The following is a 15414-nucleotide window of genomic DNA, read 5'->3' on the forward strand; positions in this document are numbered from 1 at the left end:
CTAGTCTATAAAAAGGGAAATAAGGACAACCTGGGGAATTACAGACCAGTCAGCTTAACTTCTGTACCTGGAGCGATAATGGAGCAAATAATTAAGTAATCAATATGCAAACATCTAGAAGATAATAAGGTGATAAGTAACAGTCAGCATGGATTTGTCAAGAACAAATCATGTCAGACCAACCTGATAGCTTTCTTCGACAGGGTAACAAGCCTTGTGGATGTGGGGAAGCGGTAGACGTGGTATATCTTGACTTTAGTAAAGCTTCTGATATTGTCTCACATGACCTTCTCATAAACAAAATAGGAAAATAGAACCTAGATGGAGCTACTATCAGGTGGGTGCAAAACTGGTTGGAAAACCATTCCCAGAGAGTAGTTATCAGTGGTTCACAGTCATGCTGGAAGGGCACAATGGAGTGGGTTCCCACAGGGATCAGTTCTGGGTCCAGTTCTGTTCAATACCTTCATCAATGATTTAGATAATGGCATAGAGAGTACACTTAAAGTTTGTGGACAATACCAAGCTGGTAGGGGTTGCAAGTGCTTTGGAGGACAGGATTAAAATTCAAAATGATCTGGACAAACTGAAATAGTCTGAAGTAAATAGGATGAAATTCAATAAAGACAAATGCAAAGTACTCCATTTAGGAAGGAACAATCAGTTGCACACATACAAAATGGGAAATGACGACCTAGGAAGGAGACCTGCAGAAAGGGATTTGGAGGTCATAGTGGACCACAAGCTAAACATCAGACAATAGTGTAACACTGTTGGAAAAAAAAGTGAACATCATTCTGGGATGATCAGCAGGAGTGTTGTAAGTAAGACATGAGAAGTAATTCTTCCGCTCTACTCTGCATTGATTAGGCCTCAACTGAAGTATTGTGTCTAGTTCTGGGCACCACATTTCAGGAAAGACATGAACAAATTGGAGAAAGTCCGGAGAAGAGCAACAAAAATTATTAAAGGTCTAGAAAATATGACCTATGAGGGAAGATTGAAAAAATTGGGTTTGTTTAGTCTGGAAAAGAAAAGACTGAGAGGGCACATTATAACAGTTTTCAAGTAAATAGAAAATTATTAGAAGGAGGAGGGATAAAAGTTGCTCTTCTTAATCTCTGAGGATAGGACAAGAAGCAATGGGCTTATACTGCAGCAAGGGAGGTTTAGGTTGGACATTAGGAAAAACTTCCTAACTGTCAGGGTGGTTAAGCACTGGAATAAATTTCCTAGGGAGGTTGTGGAATCTCCATCATTGGAGATTTTTAAGAACAGGTTAGACAGACACCTCTCAGGAATGGTGTAGATAATATAGTCATGCTATGAGTGCTGGGGACAGAACTAGAAGATCTCTTCAGGTCCCTTCTCGTCCTATGATTCTATGATTCTTTGTTAATATCAAAAAGATTTTGGGACAGTACTTAATATGTAAAAGAATGTAATATACTAAAAGGGTTAATATTTGCTAACAGGACCAACAGGAGCTAGTTACAAAAGTGGCCGCAGCTGTGGGACGTGAACTTCGTCAGACCAGATATGACTTGTCCAAGCTGTGTCAGTTACACGAGAACATCATTTTGATTTTAAAAAGAATTGTAATGGTAAAGTTATTTCTGGCTACCCCCCAAGTTGCAATTCATCTGAGAGTCTGTTCAGCTGAAAGTCATTTGATCCCTTTCCAATAGTTCAAATAATTTTTGTTTAGGGATTGTGAAGGTCCATTTCTGATCCCCTACAGCTGCACATGGAATCAATTGAAGTCTTTAAAGTGGAAGAGTGAGGCCCATTCATTAAGTGAAACCTGACATAATTAACTGAAATATACCTGAAACGTTTGGACCCAGTGTAACAAAATACAGCTTTGTAGTACCTTATCCTCTGGGTCCCAGCCTATTGAAGGAGTGAAAAGATAAGATGTTTATTTTCACCAGCTCCCTTTATAATCTCTTGCTCCAAAAAGTACATGCTCTCACCCCATCCAAACATGTTAGGCAAATATGTCTCCTTCATCTTCTCTGGAAAAGGAAGCAGTCCTTTGGATCATGGGTCTTTCTTACACACTACAATAAATGACAACAAACCAAAGGGAAAGGAATTCATGATTTCCCCAGGGAACTCCAGATGTTATCAAGAAGTAAATTGTTCAGTCAAGAGTCATGTCCATCCTTTGTACTGAGGAAGATATTATCAGGTGGTTAGTCCACTTGAGTCAAAAATATGGAATTGGTTCATTCCGTAATAAAAATGCATAGTGTGCTGCAGGAGATAGATGAAAAAAATATTATCTGCATTGGTGGTTGAAAACCCCATTATCTTTGATTCAAAACAAGTAAGGTAGGAATGGGGATACCTCAGTGGTTTATGCATTGGTCTACTAAACCCAGGGTTATAAATTCAATCCTTGAGAGGGTCATTTAGGGAACTGGGGTAAAAATCCATCTGGGGATTAGTCCTGCTTTGAGCAGGGAGTTAGAGTAGGTGACCTCCTGAGGTCCCTTCCAACCCTGATATTTGAAGTTATCCTGAAGATACAGCTTGATGTCTGACTTTAAAATAAATGTTAATATAAAAATCAGAGGCATTTAGAGTTTGAGATATACCTTTTAAAATGTGGTTATGGTCAGAAGAGTTGTTGTACAATTGACATTCTTACTCAACTTATAGTTGGGTATTTATTGTTATGATGAAAATGAAATAATGTTTGTCTTTTTTTACATCTACTTTCAGCACAGAAATAACTCAGTTATGGGTGAATGATCTGCATTGCTTTCTGAATCATGAATATTCAACTTAACCTTTAAATTCCAGTACTGAAGTCTTTATTAGCGGTGGTTATGAATGATCCAGAAAGAATACGGGTTTTGAATTCCAAGTTGAAATAGTAAGCTCTGAAAGTTCAAAGATGGTACTCAATTGTTAAGACCAGATACTTCATATATTTGAAGTCAAGGACTAAATTCCCCACTGACTTCCATCAATATGAATAGAATTCACTAATGCAGAATCATCTCCTTACAAAGTAATATTTTTAAAGTAGAACTTCACCTTCATGTTCCAGCTATGGTCTTCACCTGGCCCTAGGGCAAATTCACATTTTTGGGAAACAAACGTATGTCTTGGTTATCATGATTATATGCAGATAATATAGGCCCACAATTACTATGGCAAACCATGAATGTTAATGTTTCTTTTAAGAATGATTGAAGATGCAAAAACATTTCCCATTATTTCTTGCCATTTTGTTGCTAGTACACTGCTAATTCCTCTTCAAACAGGTTACCTGAAGTACCATTATAACTTCCCAGTATTAGAAGCATTTTGTCTATATAATGTCTTCTTGCAAGTGTTGCAATCTTTTCAAATTCCATCTTAGATGCATTAGTCTTTGAAATACAGTTAAAATAGCTCATTAAAAAAAGTTTGACTATCATAATCTATACTTCACTAGTAAATGGAAATAAAGCATTTACATCAGGAGGTAGAAACAGGATAGATATTGAACATAGAGAAATTATTTATTGTTGTTGATCTTGAGCTGTCAGTATGATTCATAGTTACAGCAAACAAACCTTTCAGTTCCCATTAATGTTACTAGTCAGAGATCTTGCCACTTCATTCATCTATCAACATTGTGGATTTTTCTAAAGGCCTTCACCTGGGAAATACTTTTATTTTCTAGACCGTTACCTTCTTCACACTGGTGAACAACACTGCTTTGAAAATACTTTGCATTTATTAGGCAAAGTAAATGCAAAGGTTTTGCTTTGGGCCATATTTTCTGCTGGGGTGCCAATTTTCTTACATAAAAAAAACATATATACTTTTTTGAAGAGGTGAACACAGCAGATTATGGGCAGCTCCCCTGCTAGTAGACTTTAGGGTTCATCTTAAATGGAGCCCATAATATTCTACTACATGTTAAATTTCATGGAGACATTTCAGATCACACTGAAGTATAGATTTCACTAGTAGAGCTGAATGAATTTGTTTAGTGGCTAGTACTTTCACCAAAAAACAAGAAAAAAAATCAAGCATGGGGGAGACAGAAATTATTCATGAATTCTGGTTGAGTTGGGTGAATAGTTTTTTACTAAATGAGATTTTTTCAAAGAGTCAAAACAGTTAATGTTAACATTTTTTAAATGAACTCTTTCATTGTGAAAATGTTGACACAAATTGAATTTATTTTTTCCAGTGATTTAAAATAATGGTTTTGGTTTGAAACAAACCATTTTTTTTCAATTTTTTTTTTTTTTTGGTTCAGCCATCAAAATGGAAGAAAAAGTGACACAACATATCAGTGGCAGAGCTGGGAGTAGAACCTAGGTCTCTTAACTCCCAGTGCAGAGACCCACACTGCCTGTGTTAACCAACTGGAATCCCAAGACTGCTATTTTCTAACTGATTTTGGCCCGCTGTCTCCAAGGGGCAGCTCCATTTAAGCACCCCTCTAACTCTGCATTTCTTGGTTTTCAGATGTTTACGTTTTGGAGACTTGTTTCCAGCTGTCAGCTTCCCCATTCCAGAGGGGTCTAAGGGTTCTCCTTAACAACCTTAAGACTGCATTAGTGACATTTTTGGGTAGTGCATATCTTTCAGTGCTTGTTTGTACTGTTTCCTCTCCAGTCCACTATGAAACTGATGCTGAAAGCCTTTTCACTGAAAATTTTCTAATTTAAACTCTGAATCTATAATTTCATTCACCTATTTGAGTGAAATGAAATGAGTAAAGTGAGAGTCAAAGAGTCCTCATGCATCAGTTAAATGGCTCATCTGTGTGCTTTTTCTAAATCTTTGACAGGATGCAGAAACAATGAATAGTTAGTTTTGAAAAATTCCTATGGAAAGGGAGTTCAAAGAAATTATTAATTCTGAGTTATGCCAAAGTTCCAAAATACCTGATTTCTTTGAATATAACATGTACTGATTGGGCTGTATACAATTAAACCCCATCTATTGATCCAGAAGCTTTTGATTTCACCTGTTCCCTTACCTTGACATCAACACTTTTGTGAGCCTCTCTACATCCTTAGTAGCCTCCCTTCCTTCTCATGTTTGCTAATTTCCTTTGACATCCCTCTGAGACTTTCAATTCCTTCCCACCTTGGAGAGTTCACATCTGACACTATGTCCACAGTACCAAAATTGGACCTTGTGCTACACTGTACATAACTTACATACTCAGGAACATTTGAGTTGACCAGCCCTGGGGTTGCAGCACAAATTGCATGCAGTCAAGGTATGCTGGGCATGCTCTGTATGCCTTTTCTGTGTTTAGAAGGGTTCCTGAAGAAGATGATGAATGTAGATGAATTATATGGAAAAAACTTTTTTGGTAAGTCAAAAGTGACAGCAAATAAATAGCATTGTGGATATGGCTGACTGCAGCTGGACAACCAGCCACAAACCTACCACACATACAATGAAAGCCTGTGTAGAGTCTTAACACATGCAGATTCCAGCAAGGCAAATTCTTAGAGGAAGAACTGAAAGGCCATTCTGTTTGTTGCTTAAAATAGCTTGTTGATGCTGCTAAAAAAATTGGTATTACTATGAGTACATCACTGTTCTTGTGGTTAATGAACAAGGGCTGGTCTACATGCAGTTTTTGTACCACTATCCACATTGATTTCCTAAATCAACATAGTAATGAAGTGACACAACTCCCTAGTACTTTTATGAATATGCCTTAATCCTGTAGGTTTACCAACACAGGTAAAGCAACATGAGAACTGTATATAGATAAGCCCGAAGTATTCATAATAGATATTCCTCAAGTATTGAAGAATTGCTTCAAAATGAGTAGCAAATCATTTTCTGTGAAAAGAGGGGTTTTTGTTTGTTTGTTTTGTTATTTTTTGAAAATGGGAGACCTTGGCTTGCCATGTTTAATTAAAAAGCAATAAACATGAACAAGGTGCCCCACCCCCATTGCTTTAATATTGGTTGGCAGATGCAGCATACTCCTTGTAATATGATAGAATACATTCCTGTCTGGCACAGAATTACAGCCACACTGTCAGAAATGAGAAGCCCCAGCAATAATTGGGGGGACCCTCATTAGGGTAACCAGATAGCAAGTGTGAAAAATCAGGAAAGGGGTGAGGGATGGTTCAGGTACCTATATAAGACAAAAGTCCCGAATACTGTAACTGTCTCTATAAAATCAGGACAACTGGTCACCCTAACTCTCATGAGAGTTTTGAGTTAGACCAGAGTGAGTTAGAAGCCTTGTGATTAGTAGGGGAGAAAGAAGGAAGTTGGTAACCTGAGTAGAGGTTGCAGATGGATAGAGAGACCTATTTACCAAGTCTAGCTTCATCCCCAAAGTAACCCTGAATACAGTATGTAGACCCAAGCACATTTTTATACACTGGACAAGCATACAATGACATCTCAGGGTGGTAGATTAGAGATGTGTTTGCAATGAAGTGAAATTCTGATATTTTAATAACATTAATAAGATATAGGTAATCCATAAGACTGCTTCCAACTCTTTCAAGTTACTCATTACTGTCTCTGGTACAGTGTGTTTAAAGGCAACAGATCACCTATCCAGTGATTACTAGCCTTGCTTTCTAACATACCTGAATATCCTGCCATTGTTTCTAAAGGAAATGTGTGCTCCAATACAATCTTCATCTCCTTTCATCCAGCATGATAAAGCAGTATACACATCAGTCAGGAGAGTTCCAGAGTCTTGTTCCCAATGTTCTATTCATAAGATTATTAATAGATTATTTTTTGTTGAATATTTTCTCTCACAAATCCAAATCTAGATTAGCACAAGGGGATGGGCCACCAAAAGCACTCCATTTTGGTCTGATGTGGCATGGGAGATAAGCCCCACCTTGCCTTCCCCCAGCTGCTTGTCTACCAATCCACTTGCTCAGATCAGCGTAATGAGAAGCCAAATAAACTAGTCAAAAGAAGTGTTTTTGCTTAAATGAAGCCCCAGGGAAGGAGCATATGGAATAAAAGATCAAAGCCCTTTACTCCAGGACCTAGGGTCTGATGTCCCAAATAACGCCCACAACATGATCTCTGTGCCTGGTCAGACTAACCTTCCAGACCTGGAGAGAGTCACATATCATCATCCTCCCCCCACCTACTCCCGTTTAAATAGGTCAAGAGGGAGGAAAAGGGAATCTTCTTAATTACATCTAGGCTGTTCTCTTTATGAGCTCCAAGCTGACACTGCAGTTAAAAACCTGTGTCTGGCCCATGCCAGCTGACTTGGGCTAGCAGGACTTGGTCTGTGGAGCTGTTTAACTGCAATATAGACTTCTGGGCTCAGGCTGGAGCCCACACTCTAGGAATTTTCCAGGTGTGAGGATCCCACCCAGAAGTCTGCACTGCAATTAAACACCTCTGCAGCCTGAGCCCAATGAGCACAAATCAGATTACAAGAGCCAACTGTGGGTGTCTAATTGCAATGTAGAGATACCCTTCGAGGGATAATAGACACCATAGATAGGTAACACAGAAAGGAAAGGAAAGTAATGGTAAGGCCAAAGGTGCTTCAGAAATATTTCAGGTGTCAGACATTTAGAAAGAAAAATGAATTCAGTACGGTTACTAGCACTCTTGAGCTCATTTAACTCTTTTGGTTTGGATTTTTCACCCTATCACATATTGGCACACAACACTAAGAGATAGATAACTATGTCTATAGTGACAGCTAAAAGAGTCCTGTTGAGGAGATAGGAATCTGAGATTCTGCCCACATGCAATGATTTGTGAAGTGATATGTCCCCAAAGGCATGAATAGATAAAAAAATAAATGGCATTCCATAACAATCTGACAATTCCATAACAGTGGCATAGAGTCTACATTTTTAAATTGTTTAATTGCGTAAGTTTTCCCTCTCCCTTTGGCCATGTTTTTGGAGGTAATATACTGGTACTTGTATTTTGCTGAAGTTGCTTTGAAGACTTTTTTTGTGATATACTTCCCCTATACAAAAAATATCTTAGCTTTTGATTGTTAGAGTAACAAGTCCACATTGCCCTATATTTTTAGGAACTGGGATGTAGGCAGCTAGTGGTTAGAGTAGGCATGCAGGTCAGGGAATAGAAGTGGGGGTCAGGGCCACAGTCAACTTCCAAGTACCAAAGTCAGGAGGTCAGGCCACAATCAGGACAAGGATTTTGATGATTGGACCCAGGGCCAGATGCCAAGGATTGAGCCAAAGTCAGAGGTAGGCTTGGTAACCAATGGTCAGGAACAAGGTGAAAGAGTAGGAACCAAATAGAGGCTAGGATCAAGCACAGAGCAACAGCAAGGTAGGAGCTAGGAGCAGGTATTAGGAACAGGGATAGATCAGAATTGCAGGATACAAGGAAAAGCAGAGTCCAGTGTGACATGAATACAAAGTCTGCTCAGATAGCCACCTTGACACACTTCCTGACTAAGTAGTGGTGTAAGCCAGTCAGGTGCCTGCAGGCCTTGGGTTCACTACTCGCCCAAGCAACACCTCAATGTCTACAGTGCTATTTATATCTGTGCTAGCTGGGCATGTATGTACTCTACACACTGCTGCATGTGTAGAGCTAGATGTAGTTTCTGTGTGCACATGATACATTTACACACATTAAATTATTAATACACTAATTTTTTGCTGTGAAGCCGTGGTGTCCATCCACAAATAAAATACCTGATAGTTCACAAAAGCATGGGAACAACAAGCTGAGCCATCTAATGGGACATATCCTCTAGTTCTTCATCCACATACATACATTATCATTGCCATAACTACTGTGCATCACAGACTAATCCTGGAAACCTTCAATTTATCCCCCCTTCAATGCCTATCTGTCACCAATGAATACCAAGACTGCCAAGGAAATAATTCAATCAGAATCCAGTTTCAAAGTCTTCCTCTTAAAATATATGAAGAGAAACCAAACAAAATTCAAAGGGAATAAAGCCTAACATTGTATAAAATTTCACACCAGTTGGCTCCTTACTAAGAGAAAATGTGGAGTTTATGCTCCATTTTAAGCCCATTTTACAATGCAATACTAACTATGGAGTTGCAGCCAAGTCTCCATATTAGAGAGATGCTTGTCCTGTTTCATGTATTTTATATAGCTTTAGATAAACAAACATAATCAAACCACTCCCCTGTGACTATTTGGCTATAACTTTCCTCCTCTGTCCATTCACAACCTCATAACAGTGGGTGTAAAAGCATTCTATTCTGCAGTACATCATATAAAACTGCCTTCCTGTATCTGTGTTCAACCCTTTATCTCATTTCAAATATATTTTCCCTCCCACGCCCACATCTCTTAAGGTCTCTGTTCCTCTGTTATTTAAACTCTGCGAAGTATTTTTGGATAGAGTTTCCATGAAAGACACTATAAAGCTGTACTGTATTTTAAATGATTGTTTTTCAATTGTTCATGTCTTTTGTGGTTAAGTTCTGTTAACTGAATTGCAAGTTTAGAGATGTTGGTAACAGTGTGAGAGATGATTCACAAGACTGATTGTGCCAGGCTTGTGTAACCTGGTCATACTAGTCATGTACACAAAAGTCCCATACTTGCTCTAAAACATGAAGCAAATTTGTTCTGCACAGATTCAGTGCTTCAGAGTTAAAAGTTTGAGTAAAGTTTCTGTGTCTTGGAATGACCCCAAAGTGAATTGCTTGATGACCGATTATGTAACTGACTATTATTGGGGAGGTATAAAATAAATAAATAAATACAGGTTCTGTGTTAGCAAAAGAGTATCCTCTGGCTTGATACCAAAGTGTCTCCCTCTATACCTGCATCAAACTGTCTATTAATTTGATAAGATATATAAATGCAGTACAGATGACACAGTGCTTGTAAAAAGGATTATGCAAGTCTATCAATTAAACATTGATGACAATATTAACACATTAAAAATCGATACACTTTACTTCAGGAAGATTAAAAGGGGAAAGGAAATTGCATCTGAATAATAGAGTACAGTAGAACCTCAGAGTTATGAACACCTCGAGAAAGGATGTTGTTTGTAATTCTGAAATGTTTGTAACTCCAAAATATTTGTAACTCTGAACAAAATATTGATTCTTTAAAAAAGTTTACAACTGAACATTGACTTAATTCAGCTTAGAAACGTTCATATTCAGAAGAAAAATGCTGCTTTTAAACATCGTAATTTAAATGAAACAAGTACAGAAACAGTTTCCGTACCTCGTCAAATCTTGTTTTTTAAATTTTCTTTTAATTTTTTTAGTAGTTTACATTTAAAAGTATAAAACTCAACTCATTTTAGAGCTGGCTGCGAGGAAGCACAGACTTACAGTTTGGTGAGAGAAACTTGATGGAGGCCAGGACCTAACTAAAGACTACTGCCTTCTAGAGTTTCTCTGAGGGAAGGTAGGCCTAGTTCATGGCTGTTGTGCTGGACTTGCTAGCTGAGACTTGAGTTTGTTGTTGAGCTGTAGATGGTGCCCAGTATGAAGGGTAAAGAGTGCCGGATGTAACCCTCTAGTCTGTTGCACCTGAATGGAGACCAGCAGTAGTCTATCTTGAGTCCGGGGCGACTTTGCCATACTTATATTCTGTCAAACAGTTTCAACTGAATTTTTTTGACCAACTCTTCTAATTAGGCCACTACATTTAATCAGTGCCTGCTTTTTCTCAATTTGTGTGTATATTTTCATAAGCATATTATCTTGTGCCTCCATTCTTGAAAATTTGGCCTTAAGTATCTCAAATGATAAGATTTTCAACATTTTACCTGTGAACATTATTTTATAGTCCAATACATCACTGTGGTGCTCTCTCTCTCTCTCTCTCTCTCTCTTAATATATAAAATTATATATATAATTTTAGCCTCACAATGATGCCTGAATTCTCACTGTCTATATCTTCTGGAACTCCATTCTCTTCTGCAGTAAGGGGCTTGCTGATTCCATCTGTCTAGAACAGTGTTTCTCAAACTGGGGTTGCCGCTTGTGTAGGGAAAGCCCCTGGCGGGCCGGGCTGGTTTGTTTATCTGCCCCATCCTCAGGTCCGGCCAATCACGGCTCCCATTGGCCGTGGTTCGCCGCTGCAGGCCAATGGGAGCTGCTGGAAGCGGCGCGGGCCGAGGGACGTACTGGCCACTGCTTCCAGCAGCTTCCATTAGCCTGCAGCAGCAAACCGTGGCCAGTGGGAGCCGCGATCGGCCAGACTGTCTCAGTAGGATCAGACTGTCTCAGTAGGTTGCTGCTATTATGGGCTAACCCAAATCCTGTCTCTAATTAGCCTCACATTTCAAAGAAGTTCTAACCTGAAGTTAAATATTGTAGCTGCTCTGTATAGGGAGAAAGTCAACCCCACGTTTAAACTGAGAATCAGACTAGGAAATATAATTAGCTTTAGGGAGCTATTGCAAATTAAACCAGGATATGAATTTTAAACCGAAGTAGTAATTCTGTGTAGAGCTCTCTGAATAAGTGACTTTTGGTTCACTAGAAATTCTGAAAAAAAGTTTTGGTTTTGTTTTGGGTCATTTTTTACGTTTTTGGTATGTTTTTAAAGCAAAGAAAATGAAGGGCTTCATTCAAAAAACGAGAGGATGTGGTGGTGCTCTCCCCTTATAACATCTACTCTAGAAGTTAAGACTCTCAGCTGGGATGTGGGGGACCTAGTTTTCAATCTCTTCTCTGGAGGATGGACTGGAACCCAGCTTTCCTTCCTCCCATGTGAATACCTTAGGCCATTGGATATTCTGTGATGGGAATGTCTCCTGTTGAAACTATTCTACTCTGTACAAAGTATTTGAATAGTCATGTTGTCAGAGCAAGGATAATAACCTGGATCTCTTACATTCCAGGGGAGTGCCCTAACCAGTGGGCTACAGAATAATTTCTCATGGTCTCCAGCCCAATGACTATTCTGCAATAGTCATTCTGAGCTATTTCCCACATATTCAAGTCTTCTGTGCCCCAAAAGTGCATATCCAAGACCACTAATTACACAAACAGAATTAACCAGCCACATAATACCAAACATCCTTCTGCCCATCACAAGAATTCTTTCAAAGGCCCACCTTTGAAAAGAAATGTGTTCATTTATTCCTGCATGCAGTGTTGTTACCTCTCCCTCGCCGCTCAAACCACTCAGATTGTATTTTTATCCCTTAAGATCAAATATGGTGTTTTCAGGATAGCTGATAGCTATAGCTCTCCATTACACTGAAACTAGTATGATACAGGCAAAGGGGATTTATCGTCTGCTTCTTTATGACACAGAAAATAATGCATGGAGAAAGGGTTGAGTCAACTACAGATACCTCCTCCAGACTAAAGAAAAGCTCTAGAAAAATGGAGCAAAGGGGACCATAACGTCTCTTCCCTAGCCACAAAAAAATGAACTTTTTATTGTATTTTTAATGAGGTATCCAAGAGAGGGTAATATAACTTTCCATTGGGAGTGATTCACCATAAACATCATGTTAAGCTACCTTTTTCAACTGTGTCTAGATGAGCATTTGGTACTGGTATGTATCAGTGTACATAGATGTAAATATCAGCTATTAAAATACTTATTTCATTTTTTAAACCAGTGAAGCTGAAGATTTAGAACTTGAGTCAATTTATCTGCGAATCAGTTCTGAGTTAAGGAATCCTATTTCTGTCTTACTGCACAGTAGCAAATTGTTATTTTTAAATTGGGAAAGATATTTTCTCATTTTAAATGTTTTCTTTTTTTCTCTTCTGCTTTCATGATCTATTGCAGGGATCGGCAACCTTTGGCACGCGGCTCGCCAAGGTAAGCCCCCTGGCGGGCCAGGCCGATTTGTTTACCTGCGGCGTCCGCAGGTTCCGCCAATCGCGGCTCTCACTGGATGCGGCAGGTAAACAAACCAGCCCAGCCCGCCAGGGGGCTTACTCTGGCGGGCCGCATGCCAAAGGTTGCCAATCCCTGATCTATTGTTATGTTCTATATGTGGTTGATTAGTCTATTGTGGGTTACATTTTTGGCAACAGATTTCTCTTTCCTGCCCCCCCCCCTTCTGGGGCTGGTGTTGAAGTGGCCTGATCTAGACTACAAAACAAAGTTGTCGGTTTTTTTGCAGCAACTAAATTGCTTACTTGAAATTTACCTGAAACACTGAATGCTTCATATTGTAGATGGTACCTTTGGGTGTAAAATCCTTGTAACACATGGCTTTGTACAAACATTTCCCCAGATTATGTTTATCTGGTGCAGATATTCATGAAGTTGTTCTTATTTCTCAATAATGGATACTATTTCTACTTTTTGTTGCCATCTGACATAAAGCTATCAGGTATTGTCTGATACTGTTTGCTAGGCTCTGAGTTGCATACTATGGGTTAAATACCTCTAAGAGGCAGAGAAGTAGGGATATCATATAGCAGCTGTGCCTGGAGGCATTGTGATTTCTAAGGCTTTCCATATTTCTCTCTGCAGTCAGATCATTCTGCTATTAAATTTCAAAAAGATAAGTTAGATTTGGAACCACCAGGAGAGGAAATGGAGGGCCTCTGTTGACTTATTGTTTCCCTGAAATATATTGGCCTTCAGTACATAAAATATTCTCCCTTAAAAATTTTGAAAATCACTGGTAAACTGAAATTTAGGGCCTCATTTTCCTCCCACTTACACCACTTTAGCTCCATTGAGTTTGCTAGTGTTACTTCCCAATTCACATCAGTAGTAAATCTGAGACTTAATTAAAAAAAAAAAAAAGCTTTCCTCCTTCAAAAGGCTCACTGAAAAAAAAGATGGCCCTCCAGAGATGCACTAGACAGAAAGAGCTCAGTTTTGACTGGACTTTCTCTGCCCTATGCTGATTGGCTATTTTCTCCAACCCTTTCCTGTTCCCTGTCTCAGTCTCTTCATCTGAGTTGCACTCCACAACAGCCCCTCATAGAATCATAGAAGATTAGGGTTGGAAGATACCTTAGGAGGTCATCTAGTCCAACCTCCTGCTCAAACAGGACCAACACCAACACTAACACGAACCCTCTTACCTCCCTGCCCTCCTCTGTCCATTTCTGGTGACCAGAGAGCAAGTATGAAAAATCATGAGACTTATTTTCTGGGGGTGGGGGTTATGGTTGCCTATATAAGACAAAGTCTCTAATATCAGGACGTCTGGTCACCCTATGTCCAACTCATGTCTCTCCCTTCCCTCGTCTTTCCATTTAGCTCATCTAACTAAACCCCACCCCAAATCCTCCCAACAAAATCATGGAGCTAACATGATATTTCCTGTCATAACATAATTGTGCTGTTTCTATATTATAATCCCTTTCCCCTACCCTTTATCTTGTCTATTGAGACTGTAATCTCTTCATAGCATGGACTATCTGCTAGTCTGTAGGCTGCTCGGAATAATGGGACCTTGATATTGGCTGATATGATTAATCATTTTTAATCATACTTCCCAATGAATCAGACATTTTCCTGCAAAAATTATGAAAGATGAAATTTGTGCTAATTATAAATATTGATGATTCTTTCCTCTTTGAAAAACAAGCAGAGTGTGTTTACTGTGTGAAATTTTCCTCTAAAGAAAATTAAAAAAATATCTCAAAACTTACTGGTTTCTTATAAATCTACCCAGAAGCTGAAGGAGCTGTGAGCAAATTGAAAAAAAGCAGAATAAAAGTTAAAATTCAACTTTAGCACCTGATGCTGGATAAGATCCTGATATAAATGTAACATTGAAAGCAATGGGAATCACCAAGAAGTTACCAAGTGCAAAGGAGAAGCCGGTACACATTTTTCAAATTGGATTTTCCACTTTAGCCAGAAGATTTAGTTTAGTTAGTTAGTTAGTTTAGTTTAGTTAGATTGATTCTCAGCTGGTATAAATTGGCACAGTTCCACTGACCTGAATGGAACTATAATGATTTACACCTGTTGAGGATCAGGACCTACACCATTCCCAAATGTATAACTTAACAAGGCCACATAGCAGAAATAGTGTCCAGTGGGTTAGGGCCTTATCTTGAGTCATGGGAGAATTGGGTTCAATTCCATCACAGATATTCTGTGTCAGCCTGGGTGAATCACTTAATCTCTTCATGCCTCACTTCCCCAGGTGTGAAATTAGATTAACTGCACTTCCTTTCTGCACAGGAATCCTGTGAAGATAGATATATTAAGGAATTGTGAGGTACTCTGATATTATCACAACTGGGATCAGATTAATAGCTAAGTGAACACTTGATTCACAACTGCCTTCTCCCTTTTGGGTAGTCATGTAGCTTGTTCATAAATAGGAGTAAAATGATACCATTCTGATTTGGTAGCATTTTACATCTATTTTTGCTCACTTTGCATAGGTTTAAATGACTAAATAAGGCTCAAGTAAGTGAAGAATCAGGCCCATATATTTGAAAAAAGCAGGCTTCTGTGCAATTTACTGAGGGATATAAAACTTGAGATATGTA

This window comes from Terrapene carolina, unplaced genomic scaffold (genome assembly GCF_002925995.2).
Source record: "Terrapene carolina triunguis isolate 2854851 unplaced genomic scaffold, T_m_triunguis-2.0 Scaffold21, whole genome shotgun sequence".
NCBI classification, from domain to species: domain Eukaryota; kingdom Metazoa; phylum Chordata; order Testudines; family Emydidae; genus Terrapene; species Terrapene triunguis.